The sequence below is a fragment of the Meleagris gallopavo genome, chromosome 3 (assembly GCF_905368555.1).
Source record: "Meleagris gallopavo chromosome 3, MGAL_WU_HG_1.1, whole genome shotgun sequence".
Classification (NCBI taxonomy): Eukaryota; Metazoa; Chordata; class Aves; order Galliformes; family Phasianidae; genus Meleagris; species Meleagris gallopavo.
The window spans coordinates 66,272,879-66,287,160 of NC_139406.1; the positions used below are offsets into that span (position 1 = coordinate 66,272,879).

Sequence of the window (14,282 nt, forward strand, 5' to 3'; positions counted from 1 at the left end):
GAACTGATATTTGCAGATGTTCTCCCTGAACAGTGAAATCTATGTTTTTATCTCCCTTATTGTGACAGCACACTCTAATGTCTCTAGTGTGCTTTCCACTTCATATATTATCTACTAACGTCAACATGGAACAGTCTAGAGCAAAGTCAGTGGTTTCTTTTCAGCTCTTACATGTTTTATCCTCTGAGGTTTATAAAACAAATTAGGAATGTGTTGCTGTCTCTCTTGCTAATTTCAGCATTAATAGAAAATATCACAGATAACACAAATAACTCTTGTTGTCTATGCCATGATAAAGTCAGAGTCAGCTGACTGGTCTGAAGCTTTTACTGCTATCGATTCAGAAAATGGGAGAGGAATCAGACTGCCCATTTAACATGTGCCTTGAAGAACTTGAAGACATGATGTGCATTGTTTCACCTTACCAAACAGAGCAGTAATAAAGAGGTTTATTTAATTGAGAAAGAGCAATTAACTTTTGAGACTGAGTTTCCTGCTCCTGTGAGGAAGCTTGGCTGTATACAGCATATTTCTTTCAAACTACAGTCTCCAAGTGCCTTGCAATATTAAATATGTCAGCTAAAGCCCTAAATAATAAATAAGGTGTGGGGAAGATGGACCTTTTAGCAAAGCATCTTCTGTCTTTAAGTAGTCATTTATTTCATATTAAATAGAATGTATATTTCTCTTCCCCACTCCCCCAAAAGAACATCTCAGTTGATAAATATTTCACCTATTTACATGCTTCTTCTGCCTGCAATGAGGAATGCAACGGGAGGAGGTGTACATGCTTACGAAGACCACTTATGCACAGTTCCCTCAGCTTTTACTTGCCTAATTGCTTGGCTTTTCAGACACTCTGCTTATGCAGCAATGACAGAGTCACAAGGGAACTGGGCAGCCCTTGAAAGGGATACACATACATTCATCAGCACTCAGGAGCATGTTGGCATCTCCCAGATGGTGTTTCAGCTTCCCCCAGGAGCACATCCAGGCACTGGGCAATGGATGCTTACCAGGGTCACTAGCAGCAGGTTCCCATCTCACTGCTCCATATTCCTGGCTTGCAGCCTGCCTTATCTGCAGACCACATGGTTTTAATTGCAGAGCAGAACAGGAGGAAATGACAACAAATCAGTGAACATTGCATTTCTTTACTTGTCTTTTCTTCTTGAGGACTAAAAATACTGCAAGGAATTGGGAAGAATGTATTCTACTGCAGCCTTACTATAAATGTATGTGCTGGAGAATTGTACAGTGCAGAGGGGCCAAGCCCACATGCTTACCCTAAACAGCCTCTTTCTTATTGCTACCACTGAAGACAAGAGAAAAACTTCAAAATCACGAAAACATCTGGGAAATGGTGTTTGATAGCATTCTGATTCTTTTCACTTTCTTTTCAGATCCAGAAGCTTGAGGGAACACTCTGACCGTCTCCTTAGACCCAGCTCTGCCTTCTGACTAATTGTAGCAACACTGAGCTATCCTCATCTAGATTGTATCTAGTAAAGCCAAAACTGATTAATTGACTCTACCCCATAAAGAAAAGGAAAAAAAGAAAAGAGTTGAGTAGCATATGTGAGCAAAAATGAGGAGCAAGTAGGACTTAGTGGGATTCCTGCTCCCATTGCTGCACATCACCAGTCCCTGAACCAGTGTGGTTACACCTATGTGAGACTGGGTTTGAGCAGTGATTCTGATGTCCTATATATGCTCATACAAAAAGAGATTTCATTGTTTTTTGTGAAGTACACACTACAGATGGAGATATCCAAGTGATCTTTGCTTAGTGTATCACAACTGGGTTTAACACAACAGGTCAATGTGAGAGCATTTCCTCACATGAGAATTGGAGTTTTAATACTTGTTTAGCACTTGCTGTGCCCATCTAGAAGGTAACACTGTTCCTGTAAGCTCTGAGCCTTGCTTAGCATCCCCCTGAACCAGAGGACTGGGTGTGATGTGCAGGGCCTCGCTGCTGTCTCAGCCCTTGTGACGGCAGATGTGTACATGTGTGCCACTGCTTCACCGAAGGCTCATTACGTGACACTGTGGTACAGCTGAATAATACTTTTAACAAAAACATAACTCTGTCTTCAGCCTGCTGACTGTCGTTCAGAACATGCTTTATCCTTGTCAGGAAGCTGTCAAAGGCTGGCAGCAGTGCTGAAGGAAAGTTCCAGTGCCACGGCCCTGCTCAGCCGGGAGGGAGGTCACCTCACCAGCCCCTGGAGCTGGGGCAGGCTGAGGTGAGGCAGGGATGGGGCTGGGCCAGCTGAGGCCTGCACCGTGGTACCACAAGCTCATGGAATTGCCTCTCTCCCAGTAGTGGGCCTCATCTCAGCCAGCCATGCTCCACGCTGCAAAGTGCCCTATGCCGTGGCAAGTAAGCCTGACTTTTCCATCCCCACAAAGCAGTGTTATTGCTGCCACCTTCTCTTGATGTCCTTGGATAGCTAGTAGTCCAAAGAGAACTGTATCTCATTAGTATGAATGAGAATTTTTCTGAATCTTCAGCAGGGTAATTGCTGAGTGACTTTGGGATAAAAGGAGAAAGAAAGAGTATTTCAATTTCCAGACTAAAACAGGGATTAGGAGAAGACAGGTTTAGATAAGTCACTCGGAAGAGCCTTTTAATAAACTGCTCACTCCTCTTTGCAGAGAACATGAAAACCCAGGGGGTTGTCTCTGTATATTAAAGAAGACCATTTAGAGAAGCTGGTTACGCTCAGTAGAAGAATCAGAAAATAAATGTGACCAATACTGTTGCTCTCCATACTAAACTCAGTGTCATCTTGCCTGGAATGTGTGGAGGTGTGAAGGAATGGCTGCCCATGACAGTGGTGGGGCCAGATCCAGCAGCCCTTGTACATGCTGTGATGGGAATGCATAACGATCAGGCTCTGCTATCCTGTTCATCTATACAAATTGCCAGAAACCTCTGACTGATGCAGCTGCTTTCATTTTATTAGTTTTACAGTATGTGCTGGCATAAATGTTTGTGATGCTCTGTAGCCCAAAATCCTGTTTTTCAAGGCTGGATTCTAGTGGGGATGAGAAAGAGTAATCAAGAAGGCAACAGGCACATGAATAGACAGAAAGCAGACAGATGGCCCAGTTGGAGTATTAAATATACTGTTTTTTCAGTGCTAATCTTATTTGAATACTAGCAATTTGCAAGGGAGAGACTATATGTTATAAATGAGATGGAGCCTTTCTTAGGTCTGTAGAATGGAGAATATAACAAATGTGCAGAACGAGCCAGGAAAATCCTGCACCAGAATTTGCCACTGACATTTTGCAGGGCTCCTCACTGCAGAGGAGCTTCCTCCTCCTTCCAATGAACACCACCAAAATGGGAACCCATGGAGGCCAACCACTCCAGTCCACAACCACAGAGATAAAAAGGAATCTGTGATCCTTTATCTGCCTTGAGGGTGGGAGGAGACACCTGTGGAGACCCGAAGCTACTGGCAAGCAGATTCTCAGCCATGTTGTGCTGAAGATCTGGGATTTCCGCAAAAGACAATAGGCAAGGCCACGGGGGGCAGGGTGTGGAGCATGCAAGGGAGAGGTTCCAGCAACCACTGTCGGAGCCTTTGAACCTGTAAGGATTGAATGCTCAGGGCTCTTTTCAAGATGTAGCGGTGGACGTGGTTCAAACTAGAATGGGAGATAAGGAAAACCAAGGATGGCTTTCCCTCTCTCATTCCCCTCATTCCTGAGCTGGTAAAAGCTCAAGGCTGAACTCTGCTGTTCAACGTTCAGATCCTCCAGGGATCTCATGTCTGGACTTTTACATGAGGTAGGAAGAAACAACTAAGTTTTAGCTGTAAAATAATACTGCTCGGGAATGTTCCAGGAATATAATATATCATGTATCTGAAAAGCCACACAACATGATCAATGAGAGAGTGTCTGGCCATATAGCTTTCAGGCATTCACAGAATTAGACCTGTATTTCTAGGAGAAAAGTTAAGAAAAAAAAATATGACCATCAACCATTTTCATTCCATGAGTGTAAAATTCATGTGGAAAGGTACAGTTTGAGTTTTTATCTCAACTCTCATACGTTGGTCACTCAGAGCACCCTGGTTTTCTGTCTTCTCCCAGAGCAGATGCTATTCCAGCCCATGGCAAGAAATAATGGTTCTGAAGAGAGGATAGAGGTAGAGCAGAAAGCAAAGCTATTATAGGTAACGCTGTTGTAGGTGCTGCTGCTTGACTCACTTCTCCAAACCTTTCAGAGCTAATCTGGCCAAGAGTCTGAATTTGACATCTTCCGCTTTGGGCATTCTGAATACCTTATATCAGGCAGCAATCAGCTAAGATTTCTTCCTCATGCTGCCAGGAAGAGAACTGAAGTGGAATGGAAGTAGATCACAAGGAGAATATTCCAGGGACCAACTGCCAGGCTACCAGCTCTTCAGCTGAAGGGACCTAAAAGAAGAAGAGATGCCAAACATTACTAGTGTGTAGCAATGTTTTCAAGACACAGAAAGCAAGTGACTGTGGAGATCCCTCATTTTACTTGACCTAAATACATGTATATTCATTCTTTGAATATTTCATGCTGCTCTGGCTTGTAGCATGCATTCCACTTCCGCACCCTGGTTTGAATGCTTAATTTTGTATGTAGTTTCCTACGGTCTCAAGAAAAATATGAAAAAAAAAAAAAAAAAAGAAAACAGAAAAACACAAAGAAAAAAGCTGTCAAAAAATGAGTGAAATTGGCATTTTCATCCATAGCATCTGGGACCACAGAAGGGATGGTGAAAAATGTGCCTGCAGGGCAAAGTTCTGCACAGAACTCTCTCCTGCCCACGGCACACCATTTTTCATTTAAAGCTCTGAGAGTTATGTGCTGTGGAGCTCCACTTGGTTAATTTATTAGCCCTCACATTAATCCTGCTTGTAAATCACGATAACAGGCAAGAACATAGCAAAAGGTGTAGACTGCTCTGCCCTAGCAAGGAAACAGAGTTACAATAGAAGGTTCAAACATAAATAAACCTTTATAAGTCAACTTAAAATATTCCCACATTTTCTATGTTAAGATATCCCATCAACCCATCAGCAGTCTTTCATCAACAAGGCAGATGCTCCTGTATACAAAATAGAGGGAAATATTGATAAAGAAACTTTTTTCAGTATCAAGGCTCCCAGAATTTCTCAGGATGAGATAGAAAAAAGTAGTTCAGAATTAAAATAAATAAATAAATGGGAGAACCGCTTTTAAGCAACAACTTTGAGTCAAAAAGAGAAAAACTTATTATCTTTTTCTTGGAATATCTCCATTCTGTATTGGTATGCACAGTGATGAAGCTTTCCCTTGGCCATTTCGCACACAAATAGGCAGAAGTCAGCATCTCCATCGGGAGTTTCACATCTTCCTGTGTTATGCTTCTGCTATAGATGAGCTGGCTCACTCACTTGGACTTGTCTCTTCCCACCGACAAAACAGATCTATCACGACCTGCTTATGATCTAAACACTGAACTGGATGATGTCTAAAGCCAAAGAAGACAAATTAAAGCATTAATCATTTACACTAAAAAGATAAAATGAGTAGTACAATGAGTGAGGAAAATGCCCAAACCTGCAAAATCATCCTGATGGACTCATGGTGAGCAGCCATTTACTGAATTTGCCAGCTTCAGTCGAGTGTAGCAATGCTTTTGCCTACCCATAGGGACATCATCCTGCATATCCACAAGGCTCTCTGCCTGATTTGGTGAAGATCAAAAAGAAATCTCAGGTTGTACTGTATTCACAAAGAAAATATTCCACAGTGGTGCCAATCAATAAATGATGAATAGCTTTGGGCACATCCCAGTCATAACAACCATGCTGCTCTGATAGGAAGATTTTGCTTTAGAGAAAGCTGCATGGGATCTATACAGAAAAGAAGATGGGGAGGAATGTGTATAGTGGAGAGCAAAAGTGATCACAGATCTAGGCACTGCACAGAAAGGGAGACAAAATTTGAGAGGAACAGGGAGTAAGTGAAAATTAAAACACAAAGAAGTGGGCTTGTTAGGTATCCCCTGGAATGGATCTCAGAAGAAAAAGAGGAGGCTGCTGGAAAGAGAAAAATAAAACAACCCAATTCTGGGCTCGCTTTGGTCCATTGGTAGGTACAGTCATCTGGTTGTGAGTCAGAATTCAATGCTTGTCTGGTGTCAGACTGTGATGTTAATTGTTGGTTTTAAAAGAGAAAAGATAAATGTTTGTATCTGATGATAGTGATGATGATGATAAAGACTGCTTGCAGGCTAATCATTCTTTGGGTGGGAGGGAGGGGAGTGTATTAGTGAGTAAACTGCAGCATATTGGTCATAAGTACCTGTAATTGTGGTTTATTACTGGGTTCCATGTACTACATACACAACAATTTGACTGTCCTGTGCAATGTGCTAGAATTCCTAAGCCTAATGTTTTAAAAATCCCTTACTTTGTCATTACTAAAATCTCACTCCAGTGCCACTAATTTAATAATTTGCTTGTATGTTGCTGGACACAGACAATGCCTTGCGTCAGAGTAACTTCCACCTCTTCCTCCTGCCTGGTGGCAGACAGTAAGAGGATGACCCAGCAGTCGCTGACCCAGCTGGGCTGAAGAATGAGGAGTTGGCACTGCCCGGCGTTCCCCTGCCTCCATGTGCAGATGTTTGGAGCAACAGTAGCATCCAGTGGTCAGACTGTTAATTACATGGCTTTGCACGCTGGCAGCATCTTCTGACTGCGTTTTCCTTGCAATAACAAAGCTGGTGACAGAAAGCCTTGAAAACTGAGGATCATACTCACAAGATTAAACTTGTGAGTGGTAAGATTAACACATCAGCCTTGCTCAAAGGCTAGTGTGCTTTTTTTCTGCTCGTGTCAAGTGTGAGTAGAATAATCTATTATGCCAGATTTGGATTTGCAGACCTGAAGGTTGAGCCCAGGCACAGCTCAAGGTACCTGGACTGTGTTGTTCAATATCTAGCAGGTGGTAGTTACAATTGGACACTTAAGGCTGGATTTTTGCCTGGAACTGCAGTAAAGTTCAGGGGAGCTGGATCCCCCAGCACCACCAGCCTTGTGCTGCTCGGCTGTGGCCCTGCACATCTGCTCCGTGACCTCGAGGTTACCCGGCCTGGCAGGGGCAGTTAATGGTTCTCCAAAGCCCATTAATGTCTCTGTGCTCCCATGCAAACATTAGCAGAGTTGGAGTGGGGCCCGCAGCAAGGGCTGCTGTGCTTCCTTTTCTCTCCTCCTCTTTTAACTGATGGGATGTTGAGGACAGGAGTCTTACAGCTCTCACACAGAGCTTGGCCCAAGTGCTGGAGAGAGAAACTGCCCCTTGACACCTGTCCTCTCATCTTTATCTCCTCCCAAATGTAGTATGAAGTCGTCGGATTCAGATTCCTTTCAGCTTTTGAAATTGTTTCCTTCAGGTTCCTACTAACTGGCATGAAATGGGGCATCTCCATGAACAACAGCCATTCAGGAAGGAACTTTTTGCTGCTTCCTGGGGACCGCACTGGGAATTTTCCCCTCCTGTGTGCAGTATTGTAATGGGCAGTGGATAATGCTGAACCCTGTGTGCCATGGGCTCACTTGAGAGGTTCAGCGAATGGATGGCACAGGCACACCTGCCCCTGGAACAAGCTGAAGCCTTTCTTCTACCCAGCCTCCCCTTCCGGCCAGGGGCTGTTGCATTTTCATACCACTAACAAAGCAGAGGAACAGGTTTCCCAAAGAGGTTGTGGATGCTCCATCCATGGAGGCATTCAAGGTCAGGCTGGACAGGACTCTGAGGAACCTGATCTAGACGTAGATGTTCCTGTTCACTGCAAAGGAGTTGAACCAGATGGCCTTTAAAGGTCCCTTCCAACTCAAACGATTCTATGATTCACTAGCAGACAGCTACAGGCAAGGCAAGTCTTCACGCTGAGTTGCTGTCAGGGCCATAAATGCTCTTCTTTTCAGGTGGCTTCTCTACCTTGGTGGGGACAGGGAGGCTTGGTGACTTTTTAGAAGTTTTGATGTCTCTTGTAAAAAAGATTGACCACACAGAACACATGACATGAACTGCAGATGCTGCATGCCATTTGGCCATGCACAGGATTATAAATACTAAGCATAGGGGTGCAAGGCCACAGTAAGGTCATGCCTCATAAAAGGCTGTTCTGTAAACATTTTGTGGATTCAACATGAGAAACCCAAACTGTTTATATATATATATTTGAAATCATTCCTGAGCTTATTAAAATGCTATTTCAATATCACTGAAGTTCACCCATCAAAAGAGCAGACAGCAGTAAGTGCACAAGAACAGGTAACACGTAAACACATACAGCTGTGGAAAGAGAGACTTGAATTTGTGGACAGAAGTGATTTACATCAAAATAGTGGGTGTTTGGGAGAGGTCTCAGAACTGCTGCAAGCAGCTTTTTCTCTTTGCCACTGTTCAGGAGCCTTGTGCCCATAACAGTACAGGTCTGAGGAATAACAGGAGCTGGCAGTGCTAAGACTCACGTCACATCCTGTTCTGGAAACTGTCCCCAGGACACTGCACAGACCTACCTGCAGCACTCTGAAACCGGGGAGCCCTTCTCAGGTGTCCCTGATGTTTAAGCAGGATGAGCAAAGGGGGCCTGGGACACATCTGGGTGAGAGCTGCTAAGGAATGCTACAAGCAGGTGTTAAATATCCTGAGAGCACTTTAGAGAGAACTTTCTTTAGAGCTTTCCAATGACTTAGGTTGGAAAAGACCCTTGAGATTATCAGATCTAACCATCACTCAACAAGTTTAACCTTTTAACCACATCCCCCAGCACCACATCCACACGTCTATTGTCTCTTACATACTCCAGCACTTCCCTGAGCAACCTGCCCCAATACCTCACCACCCTCCTAATGGCCAATCTATACCTCTCCCAGCGCAACTTACGGCTGTTTTCAGCAGAGTATGTTTTCAAGAGAAAGCAAAATATCTTCCTAAGCTTTGTGAAGACAGAGAACTAACCCTGACTTCCTACGCTGATTTCCCAGGCAGTTCCCAGCACCATCAAGTAGCACAATTCACAGCTCTTTTGTCTGCAAAACACATCTCAAGGCCATTTGAGCAGAATGAGATGTGGGTGTTGGGGCTGATCTGTTCTGCACTTCCCAGCTGGCCCCGTCCTGCTCTCTGCCCATGACCTCCCACATATATGAGTGATAGAGCTCAGTTCCACACCGCTGTCCCGCACCAAACCCTGTTTCTGGTCAGCCGGTGCTGCTGGAGCTTTGCAGCACCCCGGTGAGCCACGTGCTGTCATTCCAGGCGCCTGCAGATAAAGCCAGAACAGCCCCCTACTGCCAACTAATAGAATGAAAGGGCTTGAACTCAAAATACTGTGGTTCATGGGTGCTGAACAAAATGTTTTCACTTTCTCCACTACAAAGTTATTCCCAGAGTAGCATCAAAATCTCTCACCGAGTGTCGGATCCCACAGACAGGAGGGCACGCACATGTTGGAACACACCTCTAAATATGAGAGTCCCTGACCCGGTACGAAGTGTGCGTGAAGATAAGCCCCGGGCCTGCAGGTGGAGCAGCAGAACCATTGCACAACAGCAGCAGCAGTTCCTACTCCTCCACATTCCTGCACAAAGTAAATACAGCTGCAGCCCTCTGAAACCAGGGGCAGCTGCAGCTTGGTAGGGAATACGGCACAACTGATGCTAAAGAAAGAAGAGTCGACGAGGAGAAACACCAGCTGCAAGTATTAAAGATACTTTCCTGAAATAGATTCTTTGAGTAGAAGCCTTGAAAGTAACATTTTATGTATACTTCTGCTTTTTGTAAAGAAAGGATGGAGATAAAGGTCAAAAGATGAAACCTTGGCAATGACAGATGTGCAGAGCACAGACACAAGCACACTTGGCAGCAGCCACTGCTGGCTGGCAGCATGCAGAGCTGCTGAAGTTCCTGTCGGAGCCACTGCCATCAGCTCCCCCTTTTCAGGGTGCCCAGCCTCAGTAGAATGAAAGGCTGTCTACTCATCCACCCCCAAAATAGGAAAAGCTGAATCATGGCAATGTATCGTAGATGACAAATGCCAGGAATTTTTTGATTTCCATTCCCCTTTTTATTTCCTAACTTCTGAAATAGGCAGCTCTGTCCCACAGTCATTTAAAGTCTGTATTTGTCGTTTAGATGTTCTGAGCACTTCCCTGTCCCCACCCCTTCACTGAGCCACAGAGCTGAGAACCGAGATGAGCAGGGGACGGGATGTTGTAATACTTGCAGGACATTCTGTCTGTTTCTTTAAAAAGAATCATCCAGACAGCACGTCTTTAAAATTTTATTATGTTTTATGAACCTTATGCCCTCTCTGAGGCTTGTCCTTGCTTGCTTAGCAGTGCAGAGCCGTGCTCCTCACTGCAGGACGAGCTCAGGTGTCTGCATCTGCACTGCAGAGCTACCCCACAGCCGAGCCAGAACGGGCCTTGCCTACCAAACCCAGATTGTGGAAGCTTACAGTCTACACTACCAGGAAACAGGCTGCCTGTTACTTCAATCCATAGCTCACCGGCACCTCCAAGAGCACCATTAGGCTTTAAGCATACCAGCCAGTGCTGAAGAAAGGCATGCCTGATCATCTCATGCTCAGCCCCAGGGAAGGATGCCCCGTGCATTTTCTCAGAGCAGTGTTCTCAGCTGCAGGCTCAGTGTCAGATGCAGCCCATGGCTGGCTGCAGCAGGGGCCTGCAGGGAGCTGCCTAACTCTCTGCCTGCAGTACAGCAGCACTGTATCTCAGCCCAGTGCAGCCCCCGCACTTTGAAGGCTCTGGAGGCACCTGAACGCTGAGATGAAGCGAAAGGCAGAATTTGGCACAGGGATCTATTTTTGCTCCCATTCCTTTCCAAGAATGTAATCTGTTAGAGTATATCAAGCATTTCCTTCTGAATAAACAAACAGCAGCATATTTTCCTTTTGCTCCAAAAGTACCATTTAATTACCGCAGAAGAGCAGCTCCAGCTGAAGGCTGCCCCCCAAGCAAACAACAAGTGAGCAGATAAAACCCACATTGCTCCTCAGAAGGTTGTCTTTATACACCTATGGCCTGATTTGGTGATAAAGCTTAAATGTGTGAATACTCTGTGGTAAGCAATCGTACACTCATAAATCACTGCGTATAACAAAATGCAGCAGGAGAGCAGCTTCAAAAGACCTCCTGAAAGGCCACCACACAGCCCTCAGACTGAAGTACACCTGGATTGGTAGCTGCATTAGGAGAATATCGGCTCTGCCTGAGAGGCTGGGATGTTTCCAGGCTCATATGTTTTGTGTTTTTTTTTCCCAAAGATCAGATGTAGATAAAGGCGTTTTTTACTCTGAGTAATTCTTTGAAGCCAACAATAATTGTTTTGCATTTTTAGAATTCTGTAGAATGTGTTCCAACACCCAGTGTTTTCTTTACAGCTCAGCCTCCAGGGATTATTTGGTTATGAAGAATCTCAAATTTTGCTATACATTAAAATTTTAAAGAAAGTTCTCCTTCACATATGAGAAAGCCTGAAAATGTGAAGTCTCAACCACATTTCCTGATCTGGCTGTGCATGCCCCTTTTCACTGCAGGTGAGTTAGACTAGATGACCTTCAAAGGTTCCTTCTAACTCTAAAGATTCTATGATTCCATGATCTATGAAAAAAATTAAATTCCATAGTCAGATAAGGACCCATCATCTCCTTTATGTACTGACGTTGGGAAAAAAACCTACAGGTCTGGCTATTTACCTGTAGTGTATTTGAACTTAAAGCTTAATTGATTCTGTCTGAAAATTGATTTTCCACTTTTCCAACAGAGGAACCTAATCAAAATAATAAAAATAAAAAGTACATTTCATGATGTGATAAAGGAAAACACACAGACCATTTAAATGTGTGCTGAAGAGACCATGATTTGTATTCCTAAGTGCTGAACGACACTCAGGAGCAGTAATAACTCATGATAGGAGACCATATTCTAAGTTTCTAATCAGACATTGTCTGGAAAGTCTCTGCAGCAGCTTTGGCTCAGCCCTGCACACAGCAGGCTCAGCAACACTCTGTCCATGTTGGAAAAAGGCAGCCACCCAGCACTGGCTGCAATCACCATCATTTTCCTCACGTGGTCACCTGCAATAAAAGAGCTTAAAATGATGGCAGTGGGTTTCACTTAAGGCTTAGCTTTGGTTTAATTGTTCCAGTTAATTTGGTTGTGTTGCATGGGTAAGACTATTTGTTTTGTAAAATAGCTAAAAGAAACAAACAAAAAGAAAATGACTGCGTACTCTTCATGGCGTATGCAGCAGCAGAGGAGAAAAGAAGGAACTGATTTTGTTACATTCAAAATGCTGAGGCAGAATTGGTACCATCAAGCAGCAGCAGCAGCTATACCGACAGGTAACACGAGCTGCTCTGCTGCTCGAGACAGTCACAGCTTTACAACGCTGGCCTGCAGATGAAAGGAAAATTAGGAAGAGAACAGAGCTGAGATTCCGTTCCTTTGAAAGGCGTCCAGTAAAGGCGACTCCCTAATTTTGCCTGCCAGAGATAAGAGAGCTTTAGTGAACAAATCAACTCGCCCTTCCCATGGAAAACAGCGCAGCGCCAGAGCTCCAGGCCCGGCTGCAGAGCCCGCCTCCAGCACTGCCCGGCTGCAGGGAGGGGGCGGCGAGGTCAAACGCACCCACAGATGGAGGGGAGATGGGAGGAGGAGGAGGAATGTGTGCAGTGGGAAGCAGCTCTTGTCCTTCCCGTGTCCTTTCTGCGCTTCTTTTCACCCCCAATCTGCCACCTGACAATAATTTCCCTACATCTTTTTTGAAAAATAAGTGATAATTTTTATTATAGCATTTGCAACAGCTGGAAGAAAAAGGGGCCTCGGTATGCAGAGCATTCCCTGAGGCTGGGCTCTCCAGCTCTGTCACCTCACAGCGGTGCTAAAAAGGCACTGGTGCCCCTGAACTCCCGGCTGTGCTTTTCTGTTACCTTTTGGTCTGCAGAAATTGATTTGCACTCTATCCACAGCAGTGGAGACCTAGGTTTGGTTGTTTTTTTTTTTGTTTGTTTGTTTTTTTGTTTTTTTTTTGTTTTACCCTTTGCCTCCTTAGAAAGCCAAAAGAATCCTATAATTAGGTTGGACGGGGCCCTGGGCAGCCTGGTCTAGTATTAGAGGTTGGCGGCCCTGTCTGTAGCAGGGGCGTTGGAGCATCATGATTCTTGAGGTCCTTTCCAACCCAAGCCTTCTGTGATTCTATGATTCCATGCTTAGTCATCCTAAAGGCCATGCCAAAGGGGGGTTTAATATTCTTTGCAATTTGAAGGAAATAATATGAGATTGTATTAAATTGAAAGTGCTAAAATCATACAGCTTAACCATTCTACCTACATTTTCTTTGTTTACAAGATTCTTAAATGCAGGTTAAAGATTTCTAGGGATGGTGCTCACCCTAGGAATAAGCAGGCTCTCACCCCTGTACTCCAAATGGCACATCCAGCTATAGTGAGATCCTGTTTCCACCTGGGACTCTGTGGCCCATGTATTCTGTCTGAGCTAGCGCAGCACAGCACACCTGAGAGGTCAAGAGGTGCCTGCACTGTAGCGGGGCTCTCAGAATGGGCACAAACCTTAAAAAGGAGACTGACTGTCTCAGAAAAGAACTCATGAGAAAAGCTGCTCCTTTCTATCTCCTCTCATTTGTCTGACTTTTTCTCTTCGCCAGCAGCATCTCAACTCCAATTATTTTTCTTCTTAACAACATCCTTCCCTTGGGCATTTATTTCTAAAATCACAGTATTAGATCTCTGCAAACAAAGCCCTCTATTTCTCAATATTTCATATTTGATGTTCAGCCTGTCCCTGCCATCCTATTGCATTCCTGAGGATTTTAATCTCCTGTTTCCCAGAAGCAGCAGGGTCTGGCTCTGCAGCCTTCCCTGTGGTGTGAGGAGTGAATCGTCTTCCTGTCCGCACTACAAGTGCACTGAAGCACAGCTTTTGCACTCCTTCCTTAAAGCAAAGGTCTCGCACAGCAGACCACAGGACTAACTTAAATTCATTGTCTATTTGTAGACCTAGCCTGCAGTCAAGATACTATACCTGTTCCCTTCAAGCTCTGAAGATCTCCACACATACAGCCAACCACCTGCAGTAAGAGGGATATGGTGTTAATCAGTGCCCACTGCCCAGCTTTCCTGGAAATGTGGCTGTATGTGGTTTGACTTCACAGGTAATATCTCAGCACAGCTGCAGGTTCACCA

General features: G+C 44.5%; 1 protein-coding gene and 1 long non-coding RNA gene across 3 annotated transcripts in view; both read right to left on the minus strand.

Moving 5' to 3' along the window:
* The window catches only part of TPD52 (tumor protein D52), a 47,833-nt gene extending 43,508 nt beyond the window's left edge, over positions 1-4,325 (minus strand). The window contains exon 1 of the mRNA XM_085221328.1: positions 4,305-4,325. The gene's annotated coding sequence lies outside the window, so the exon portion shown is untranslated. The remainder of the gene's footprint in view (positions 1-4,304) is intronic.
* Positions 4,326-4,449: 124 nt separating this feature from the next.
* Positions 4,450-14,282, minus strand: part of LOC109366824 (uncharacterized) — a 33,662-nt gene continuing 23,829 nt past the window's right edge. The window contains exons 3-4 of one of the 2 annotated variants that reach the window (XR_014882594.1): positions 5,600-5,726; positions 4,450-5,510 (exon numbers count right to left, since the gene is read on the minus strand). This is a non-coding gene — a long non-coding RNA (uncharacterized LOC109366824). Of the gene's footprint in view, positions 5,727-14,282 lie in introns of both variants that reach the window. The other variant, XR_014882593.1, reaches the window with a different exon arrangement.